Source organism: Platalea leucorodia, assembly GCF_965183815.1.
Source record: "Platalea leucorodia genome assembly, chromosome: 2".
Taxonomy (NCBI): domain Eukaryota; kingdom Metazoa; phylum Chordata; class Aves; order Pelecaniformes; family Threskiornithidae; genus Platalea; species Platalea leucorodia.
This window is the reverse complement of record NC_138824.1, coordinates 54,406,236-54,416,713: the sequence shown is the minus strand read 5'-3', so window position 1 is coordinate 54,416,713 and position 10,478 is coordinate 54,406,236.

The following is a 10,478-nucleotide window of genomic DNA, read 5'->3' as shown; positions in this document are numbered from 1 at the left end:
CATAGCTGTGCAGTCTTTATAATGTCATTCTAAGGATGATGTTTTTAGGCAATACTGCCCATTACAGTGCTAATTTTTGTAGCATGAACTGTGTTTTGTTAAAAATATTGACTTGGAGACTTTTATTTGCATGTACATGAAACTTCCATTGCAACAGTGGTATATGTGGTATATGGAAAAGTATATTAGAAAAATAGGTACATAGTTAAGACATAGTTAAAACTGTATATAAATATATTAGGAAATATGTATGTGTCTTTCTATGTGTCAAACCTAATTAAATGAGAAGGGAAAGTCTGAGACCTATGTGGCGAGCCAGGTCCCTGTGAAGAGCAGGCTAGAGTTGAAGCACAGTGGAGTTATCATCTGACTATTTGGGAAACCTATAAAATATGCAAGGAAAAGGCTAGAATCTAGCACTTTCAGCATTTACAACAGTCTTTTCACATGTATCTTATGAAATATTTTGTAATATGAAAAATGAATAGTTTCTGATAAGGGATGGAGGGAGCAAAAACCAGGGAATTGCTGGAAGTCAGTCTTAACCGAATACAAATGTTTTAAGCCACTGTAGGATGATCCTTCTACATTGTGAACTAGAATAATTTTATAGGAACATACTAAAACTTTGTCAAGGCTCTAATTCTTGGTTAAGTACGTATGTCAAGTGCTTTTACTGCACATGTTATTTCTAGAATAACATCATTTGGCAGACACTAAGGACCTCATTCTTAAACTGTTATCTCATATCAGTTGGTTCGTATGTAAGAGTTCCCAAAGACAATATGCATCCAGGTTTCAGAGCTCTCCTTAGTGTCAAGAACAAAGTTTGAGAGAAGACTTGCAAGATGCAGAAAGGCAGCAAAATGATAATGAACAATGTAATAAAATACACTGGTTTACATGTGCCTTCTATTACAAAACAAACAAACAAACAAACAAACAAATAAATAAAATAGAACAAATTAACTACAAAATAAGACCTGTGCAATTTTTCTAAGCTCTTCCACTGCCTTTTCCACATACGTCCTAGTTCTATAAAACCAGGACTTCTCAGATTAGGCTGCGGTTAACATTTCAGGATGTGCAAATTTGATGCAACAATTAGGCTACTCGTGTGAATCTCCACATAGGAGGATGTGTGAGTTTCATAGTCTTTACAGAGCTTAACTGCAATGTTTCACATGACTAATTTCTTCTTCCTTTTCCTATAAAGTGGATTCTTCCCAGCTCTACCAACTCAGATTTATGAGCAAATAATACAATACAAACAAGATATCTGTGAGAATTACAAGTTTTAGTAGGTTTTTTTTAGCCCAACTGATGTTGTTACTGAATGTAATACAAAAACATTATAAATATTTCTTTTGGCTCCTGACTACATGATCTACTGCTGCCTTCCAGACATATTTGGAAGTATTTATTCTGACGAGATAGGTGGATAGGTGTTTTTATCTTCCTGCCTCTAGCTTTGTTATGAAACAAATTTAAGTAGACAGACCACCTGAAGGTCAGCTAAGTTCCATTGAAAACATAAAAAAGTAGAGGTATAAATTGGCTAGCAGTTGCGTAACTCACAGAGAAAAAGGGAAAACTTTACCCACTTAAGTGCTGTAATGACTAGGCTTTACGTTATTTCCAGGGGAACTTTATCCATCATTCCCATTGAAGCTTGTGGAGCCAAAAAACAGTTTAGGGAGAAAGCAGACATAAATGATCCTGGATCCAACTAATCTAGGGAACTGAGACTAAGATCCCTGAACTTCTGTTATAGTTTTACTATGTAATTTTAAAACCTCTAATAAACTAATGTAAAAAGCAGATAGACATCTGAAATCTTAATTATCTTCCTCTTATCTGAGTCCCTACAACATTTCACTTAATATTACACAAGAACTGCATTAGTGCCAAGAACTATGGAAAGACATGACACAATTATTTTCCTTGAAGACCTTATATTCATTAAAAAAAAAAAATGCTCAAAAGAATGAGAAGGGAATCAGAAATGCAGCAAGATGGCAAAGATCACAGCTCAGGACAGTGGCAAAATATTGCCTAGAACAGGGATTTGCAGACTCTCATCTTGACTGGGAAACCAAGGGAAGAAACATGACACTTTGACCTCATCATATTGCACATAACATCAGAAGATGATGAAAGGTGGCTTCCACTGTTTTTAAGCACTTATTCTACACCCATAGATATCTTTTGGTTTGCATTAATTCTTTTTCTATTACCTTTCTATCATCAGAGGAATTGTTTCTTGTCTCTTGTAGAACACCAATTATTAAATACCTCTTAGAAACAGTATGCGTGTATTCAATCCATACAATATATGAAGTGAGGTTTTCCCACTGTTTGTCAATAAGTACTAATTTACAATGCAAAAAGAGGACAAAAAAAGAGGCTCCCCCCTAAATTACTTTGTGTCAAATTAAGCAAAAATTTAAAACTGATATATATATACAAACACAAACAAAATCTAGATGACTTCAAGAATAACAGCTGCCTTCTTGCATATAAATTTTTTAGAACAGAGAAGAAAAATTTAACTCACCCTAATTTTCAGTGGGCCCAAACACTACATTTGCACTTCTCTTTCATCCATAACAGCCTTCTGGATATCACTTGTGATGCCTGTTTTTCTCCACCTGCTTCTCTGTTAACACCACTGTAAAACATACACCTTCAACAGCTTTCATCCTCCAGCATTTTACTTTTTACTCCTGGCTTTCATTTGTAAGTGCTAAAAGAAACAATAACAAAGACATTTGGCAATGCTTCAGGTTATTCTTTGATGTAAGGACTATGTTTTGCATTGTGTTAGGAAGATTAAGAGAAACAGGTCACACCACAATGTTTTCATTTTTACAATTATAACAACAAAAAAGATATTTGAAAGGAATATATAAAACCGAAAGTATAACGTTTTCACTAAAAGAATGAAACTTTTTCCAAATTGTTGTGATATAACCAAAAACCTAATCTAAGGAGTCATCATTTCTATGATCATGGGATCAAACAGGACACATAGCCCAGCCTCTCTCAGCTTGTGTAGTTTTCAACTAACAGAGGGTCAAAATACAGCTCTTGCACTTGTCAGTCCTATGCAGCTTTTGGTTTTTGGCTTACACAATGAGAAAGACTGGCCTGTCCCACATAGGGGGACTTTTAGAAGTTAAAGAATACAAGGCAAGAAATAGCCAAATCTGGGTTTGTAATTGTCAAAAGGAAAAGTAACGGAAATTCAAAGTCAAGGCAAAACCGTGAACACACAACTGTAACACGCACCAGTCCTGAGCAAGGGACAGGTCATAGTGGTTGTATCTGACTGTGAGGGTGCCTCGTGGGCCAGCTGCTCCCCCTGGGGAGATCTGAAATGGACTTGTGATCACAGCCTGCTGTTTAGAAAGCAGGTATACATGCCACCATTGACACTGATAAATATTTATACTTAAGGGAAGGAGAAAAGGCTCAGATATCATTGCAGAGGGTGCTGTTTAAAAACTTTTATAGGAAAAGACTTGTTCATGTCCTTAAGCATGCAAACTTTGAGTAGGACCATTGACATCTGTATAATTACTTGGAGTGTACGAAATTAATTATATGTGTGTATAAGACCAAGACTTTATTTAGCAGAGAGAGCATTATGAGAAAGCTTTCACTGTAGATGCACGTGTACTCTTTTGTTAGCGAGAGGGCATGATTTTGGACGCCAAATCTAGTGACATAACACTTCAGTGATGTTGTTAGACTTACAAGGTTTGGCAGGATTTAATATTTTGATAGGCCAGATGGGGAGTAAGCTGGAACAGTGTTAACTATGTGATTCATGTTAAGTGGATAACACGAAATTAGGCATTTTTAAAAACCACAAAACCATATTATCTCATACATAACTTATAGTTTGCTATGGCTGGCTACACAGCTTGTTGGATTCCTTCAGAGATTGATATTGTATCTACTTGAAACATCCACACATTTTAGTAGGAAAAGGATCACCCTTAGCCAATATATAACAATGTAAATAAAATTCCATACCAGTACTAACTTTAAAAGTAACTAATAATAGAATTTAAGGCTTTTAAAGAGTCTTGTTCAGGATTCTTACTCATACATTCATTCTAGTGGTAAAAACTGGCATGACTGCTCTTAGAACTAAAAAGAAAGTAAATTAGTGTAATAAATAGAATAAAGACCAATACCAGAGTTAGGAAGTAAAAGTTATCTTTTAGTTGAAGCAAAAGAAGAGGAAGGGTAGAAAATGCTAGAAGAACAATCAGTGCTTTGAATACTTCTGAGACAACAGCAGAATTGAAATGATAAAGACAGCTTTTTAAAGCATGCTTAACCCCTTTATCCTCATATCTCAGATGCGAAGTCCTAACAATTTCCCTCAATAATTTTATTTTGGAATTCTGTCTTAAGATTTCTATTATCTTACTTTGTCAATCTTATAACCTTCTCTGAAAGAAATGGCATGTCATTGTGGTAACTAATTCTGTGTTGTGTGTATCAGTATATATTTATTTAGGCATCTTTATAAACTTCTATTTTTCAAACAGACTTTTTAGTGCATTCATAAAGCACAGTCCTAATATATTCTATTAAAATGGTGTTATTCACCAATTTATTATTTTAGTCTCATATTGGTATACTGCGGTTGATGTTCAATACTTTGATTGCTGCTGGTGAATAAACAAAACATTTTGTGGCAGTTTAAAATGACTTTGTTAACTTCAGAACCATCAGACTGATTTTTTTATCATTTCAGTATTCTTATGTCATAAAATAACTTTGCAACTTTCTTTTTATATCAGTGAGAAGAATAAAAAAATTATATTTGAGTCAATGTTTTCTATTATGCTACTTATATCAATTTCTCTTCTACTACGAATTGAAGAAGATAAAATGTAAACGTAAGTTATTTATTCAACAAGTTAAATAAATGAAAAGTTGCATATTTTGCTATAAAAAAAAATAATACCATTTCTGCAGTCCTACACAGTATTGGTAAAGGACAAAACTGCAAAGTCCTGCCAGCACTGATGTGATTGACCTTGTGCTCATTCATAATTAAAACAGAAGGTATTTTCCTTATATTTGTCATTGAGATACAGGCTCATAAACATGGTCAAATTATATATAACCCTCCTAAAAGCTAAGCCTGAGGAAATGCTGGTAATAATACTGTATTATTTTTTCCTGATAAACCAAGAAATAGCAGGGTCAGAGTTCAAATCTCTTTTCTGCCCATAGAGGATGAAATCACTCATCTCTGATCGGTCTGAGGAATGTCCCAGACATGACACGATAGAACAGTGACTTCCCCATTAAAAAAAACCAAAAAGTTAAAAAAAAAAAAAAAAAAGTCCAGAGTATCTAATTCAGCAATGGGTGTCTTTTCCCATCCTGACAAATGCATACTTTTCAATTGGACCTCCATGATTCGTTTTTTTTTTTTTTTTTTCAGCTTCAGAGTAGCACAGAAGAGGGAAGGGACAGAGTTTTTACTCAAGGTGGTCCATTGCTGAAAGAGTACCTTTAAAGTCTCTCAGGATGATGCTATGTTTAGTATGGAGAATGCTGAACTTATTGAAATAGTGAACTTCTCTGCAAAACAGTTGGGTGTTATATTTGAGTTTCAGGTGTTACATCCCCATTTGCAGAGATACCTATATGTATTTCTGAGACAAGCATCTAAGTCCATGAAGGACATCTTTGAGACATCTGTTAGTGTCTACTTTTACCTGGTTTCGCAACCGTTACTTCATTAATGCTTTCTACACTGTCTCCCATAACATCTTCATAGAGAAGCTGATGATGTATGGGCTGGATGAGCAGACGGTGAGGTGTACTGAAAACTGACTGAACATCTGGGCCCAGCACCTTGTGATTAGTGGCACAAAGTCTAGTTGGAGGCCGGTAACTAGTGGTGTACCCCACAGGTCAATATTGTGTCCAATCTTGTTCAACATCTTCATTAAAGATTTGGATGATGGGGCAAAGTCTATCCTCAGCAAGTGCGTTGATGATACAAAATGGGGAGGAGTGGCTGATACACCAGACGGTTGTGCTGCAATCCAGAGGGACCTTGACAGGCTGGAGTAATGGACTGACAGGAACCTCATGAAGTTCAACAAGGAGAAATGCAAAGTCCTGCACCTGGGGAGGAACAAATCCATGCACCAGTGCATTCTAGGGGCAGCCCATGTGGAAAACAGCTTTGCAGAAAAGGACCTGGGGGTCCTGGTGGACACCAAGTTGAATATGAACGAGGAACATGCTCTTGCTCTAAAGGCAGCGAACGGTATCTTCAATTGCATTAGACAAAATATTGCCAGCAAGTCGAGGGAGGTGATCCTTCCCCCAACTCAGCACGGGTGAGGCCATGCCTGGGGTACTGGGTCCAGTTTTGGGCTCCTCAGTACAAGAAACACATGGACATACTGGAGAGCCTCCAACAAAAGGCTACAAGGATGATTAAGGGACTGGAGAATCTCTCTTATTAGGAAAGGCTGAGAGAGCTGGGACTTTTTAGGCTGAAGAACAGAAGGCTCAAGGGCAATCTCATCAACGTGTACTGACACCTGAAGGAAGGCTGTAAAGAAGACACAGCCAGGCTCTTTTCAGTGTTGTCCATTGACAGGAACAGAGGCAATGGGAACAATCTGAAACACAGGAGGTTCCCACTGAACATCCTCTGCCCAGCGAGGTTGTGGAGCCTTCACCCTTGGAGATATTCAGAAGACATCTGACATGGTCCTGGTAAACTTGCTGTAGATGGCCCTGCTTGAGCAGTGGGGGTGGGATCAGACGACTTCCAGAAGTCATTTCCAACCTCAGCCATTCTGTGATTCTGTGATTCTTCTTCTGTATTACATTTCAAGAATTTTGAGTATTGTTAAAACAGTAGTTAGAAATCTGTAATTTTTTTGAAGGTCACAAAATCCTTTCAAAATAGAAATTAATTATACGCATCCTGTGAAACAACTGAGTGATACAGTGGGGTCATTTTACTCAGCATGGTGTAGAATTAAGCAGCTATGTGATGACATGGATTAACATAAGTTAAGATGAATATCAGTCATTTAAGGATAATGTTGGTATTACATATTATAGGTGTAATAACAGCTCTGAAGTTGGAGAATGGGTTGTAAATAGAAGTGATCCTATTGGAATTTATGGTCATACAGGAAAATTAATTTGCTTTCTGCTTCAGAAAGTGAAAATGTGATGTCTTTAATGAGAAATGGTGCTCAGGATCTCTTTCACACTTCTACCAAAGACAAGAGTTAAGCTATGCATAGATACATAATGTGGTAATAGTTCACATTAAGAGAGGCACCTCAAGTACTGTGTTCAGTTTTGGGCCCCTCACTACAAAAAGGACATTGAGATGCTGGAGCATGGCCAAAGAAGAACAACGAAGCTGGTGAAGGGTCTGGAGCACAAGTTCTATGAGGAGCGGTTGAGGGAGCTGGGGCTGTTTAGGCTGGAGAAAAGAAGGCTCAGGGCAGACCTTATGGCTCTCTACATCTACCTGAAAGGAGGTTGTAGCAAGGTGGGGGTTGGTCTCTTCTCCCAAGTAACAAGCAACAGGACAAGAGGAAATGGCCTCAAGTTGTGCCAGGGGAGGTTTAGGTTGGATATTAGGAAAAACTTCTTCACCGAAAGGGTTATAAATCATTGGAACAGGCTGCCCAGGGAAGTCGTTGAGTCTCCATCCCTGGAGGTATTTAAAAGATGGGTAGATGTGGTGCTTAGCGACATGGTTTAGTGGTGTACTTGGCAGCGCTAGGTTAACGATTGGACTCGATGATCTTAAGGGTCTTTTCCAACCTACATGATTCTATGATTCTATGATCATTAGAAAAAAATTAGCATTGTTACCGCCGGCAGATACTGGTTGCACAGACTCCACTGATTTTGGAAAACTGGTGACATCTAAAAGAGAATCCTACTGTATTCATATAGTTATTGTAACTCCCTTCCAGGCACTCTTGTTCATTTTGTGATTCATGTTTGTCAGATGTGATCTTCTCAGTTTCTTTTGTCCTCAGTGGGAAAAGGACAAGAGTTGTTTTCAGCTATGCTTGCTATGTCTTTTTGCTACATAAAGCAAGATTGAAAACATAGGCCTGTCACGGAATAAAAAAATGGTGGGGCTTCAGACAGTCTTTGGCTCCTGATGGAGCTGGCCCTACAAACCTGTGCCAGCACAAGGCAAAATCATGTCTCCTGCCCAGCTAGATGTTACTCTTACCATGAACAGATCTATGGAAATTTGGATGAGACACTTGAATATAAAGAGAAACCAGAATAAGGGTGAAGGACGAGACTGATACCATTTTGATCTGTGTTGAGGTGGAGGTATACTTTGCTAACTGGAATGTTTGAAAGGCCAAAGATTTAATCCAAAGGTATATTGCCTTTATTGAGGCAAAACAAGATGGAGAAGGGAAATGTAGAAGTTAAAAAAAAAAAACACCTTCAAATAAAACAGGGTATTGTATTCCATGCTGGAGTAGAGTATTCCAGCTAAAGAAAAGCAAACGTTGCAAAAGCCATTAATTTATATTAAGTTGTTTAGCTCTATCCCTGAAATTATCTGTTCAAAATACTAAATTCAAATGATATACTCAAAATACTCCTTGGGCAAAGCTCTGCACTTCCAGTAATTTGAATACAAATCAAAAAAAGCTGATTTCATCTGTGCAAAGTATATTTATTTGGTCCCAACTAATCAATGTAATTTTTGTTGTCAAAACTGGTGAAGATATCCAAGAAAATAAGAAAATTCAGAGAAAATAGGACTACATTGTATTATTATCACTCATAAGACCATCTTGTAGAAAAATTAACATCTAGCCCAGTGAAGATTACCATCTGGAGTTCAAACTCCTAATTTGCCATTCTTGGAAAAATAATGTTTATCTTCTTCATTTATTTTTCTCTGCACAAATAGGTGAACTCATATACACAGATCCTTTTTTTTCTATAGTAGAAGGTTACAAGATGGTAACAATTCATATAAATTCATTATTTTAATATTGAGAGAGCAGATTAAAACTTTCCATTTTAAAGATAAAAACAATAAACTAAATTTATTTATTCTCAGGCCTTTTCACATGGTCTCAAATTCAATTTCAATGGAATCTATGTATCTTCTCAATTGTCTGTGAAGGGAAATTAGAAATTTGTTCTAACTGTCAATGGAGCTAGGAGGAGTCACAGCACTCTGTTAAATTGTCAGTGATGTTGTTTATGCAATACTAACTTTGGGATTGTTTCTCCAAATTTTTCATCGCTGAATAGTAGAGCAATTGGTAACTCAGTATGCTTTCTACAGTAACAAATCCTTTCTTCATAGGAATAATTTACATCTGTATCATGCATATCTGTTAATATTGCATTTATCCTTTGGCTGTTTTGTCTAAATCAATTCTAAAGAAAATAATCTCCACAAGTATCTCACACTCCTTCACTGTCCCAAAGATGCTGAGAGTTTATTCTGGTTTTGTATATTATTTTAGCATAAAATAACACATCACATTCCGAACAATGAAAAACCTTGGACTTACATCAACAAAGTGCATTATGCAAAAATAGACTTTTCCTCATATTCATATGTGCTGAGTACTTTGATTTTTGGGAAGTTTTGTGGTTAAGTGTTAATACTGTTAAACAAAGTAAGAAAGTTTAAAGGATTACTGGACATTTTAAGAAATAGATATTGTACTATGTGTTTCAGAGTTTTCTGAGCATTTTTCCTATTCATACATATCTTCAGGATATTTTTTAATACTTAGGGACATTAGGAGCTGAGGATAGACTGAAGGATATACAGTGAGGATACATTGAAGTAAAACAGTAGGACCTTGATTTCAGCTGTACTAAGAAACGAATCCCTCATTTAGGTGATATTGAAAAATTAAATCCATAGTCCACTTCCAAACATAGGAGATGTTAGCATGCTGTGAATAAAAAAAAAAAAATTAAAAAAATTCATTGACTCTTGTCCTACCTGTATTATTGCTCTTAACACAGATGCTTTAAATTAACATTCAGAAGTTCCAATTTCTCTTTCAGTTAGTATATTTACCTTCATTTTCAATTTTGCTTGTGTTCCTGGCCCCAGATGAGACTGGTGTGAGTGTGTGTGTGTATGTAACTACGAAAAAATGCAATTGGGGTAAAATGCAAATTAAAATGAAGGATATCAGTTCTGGAAAGTATTCAAGAAGTTGCACATCACAGTTTGGGAGACTAAACTAGGCCAATGTCCAATATGAGCTAATTAGATACATGTGCTTAGTTCTGCAAGTACAGGGTAGACAAAACTGTCAGATAGTTAATAGTCACTCCCGTATACACACCAGCAAGACTTCAGGAATAGCTGAAGTGGCCTCGGGAATTTATGGTCTTAAAATATACCTCTGCTGTCTCTAGCATTCTCAAGAAGCCATGTCCATCAG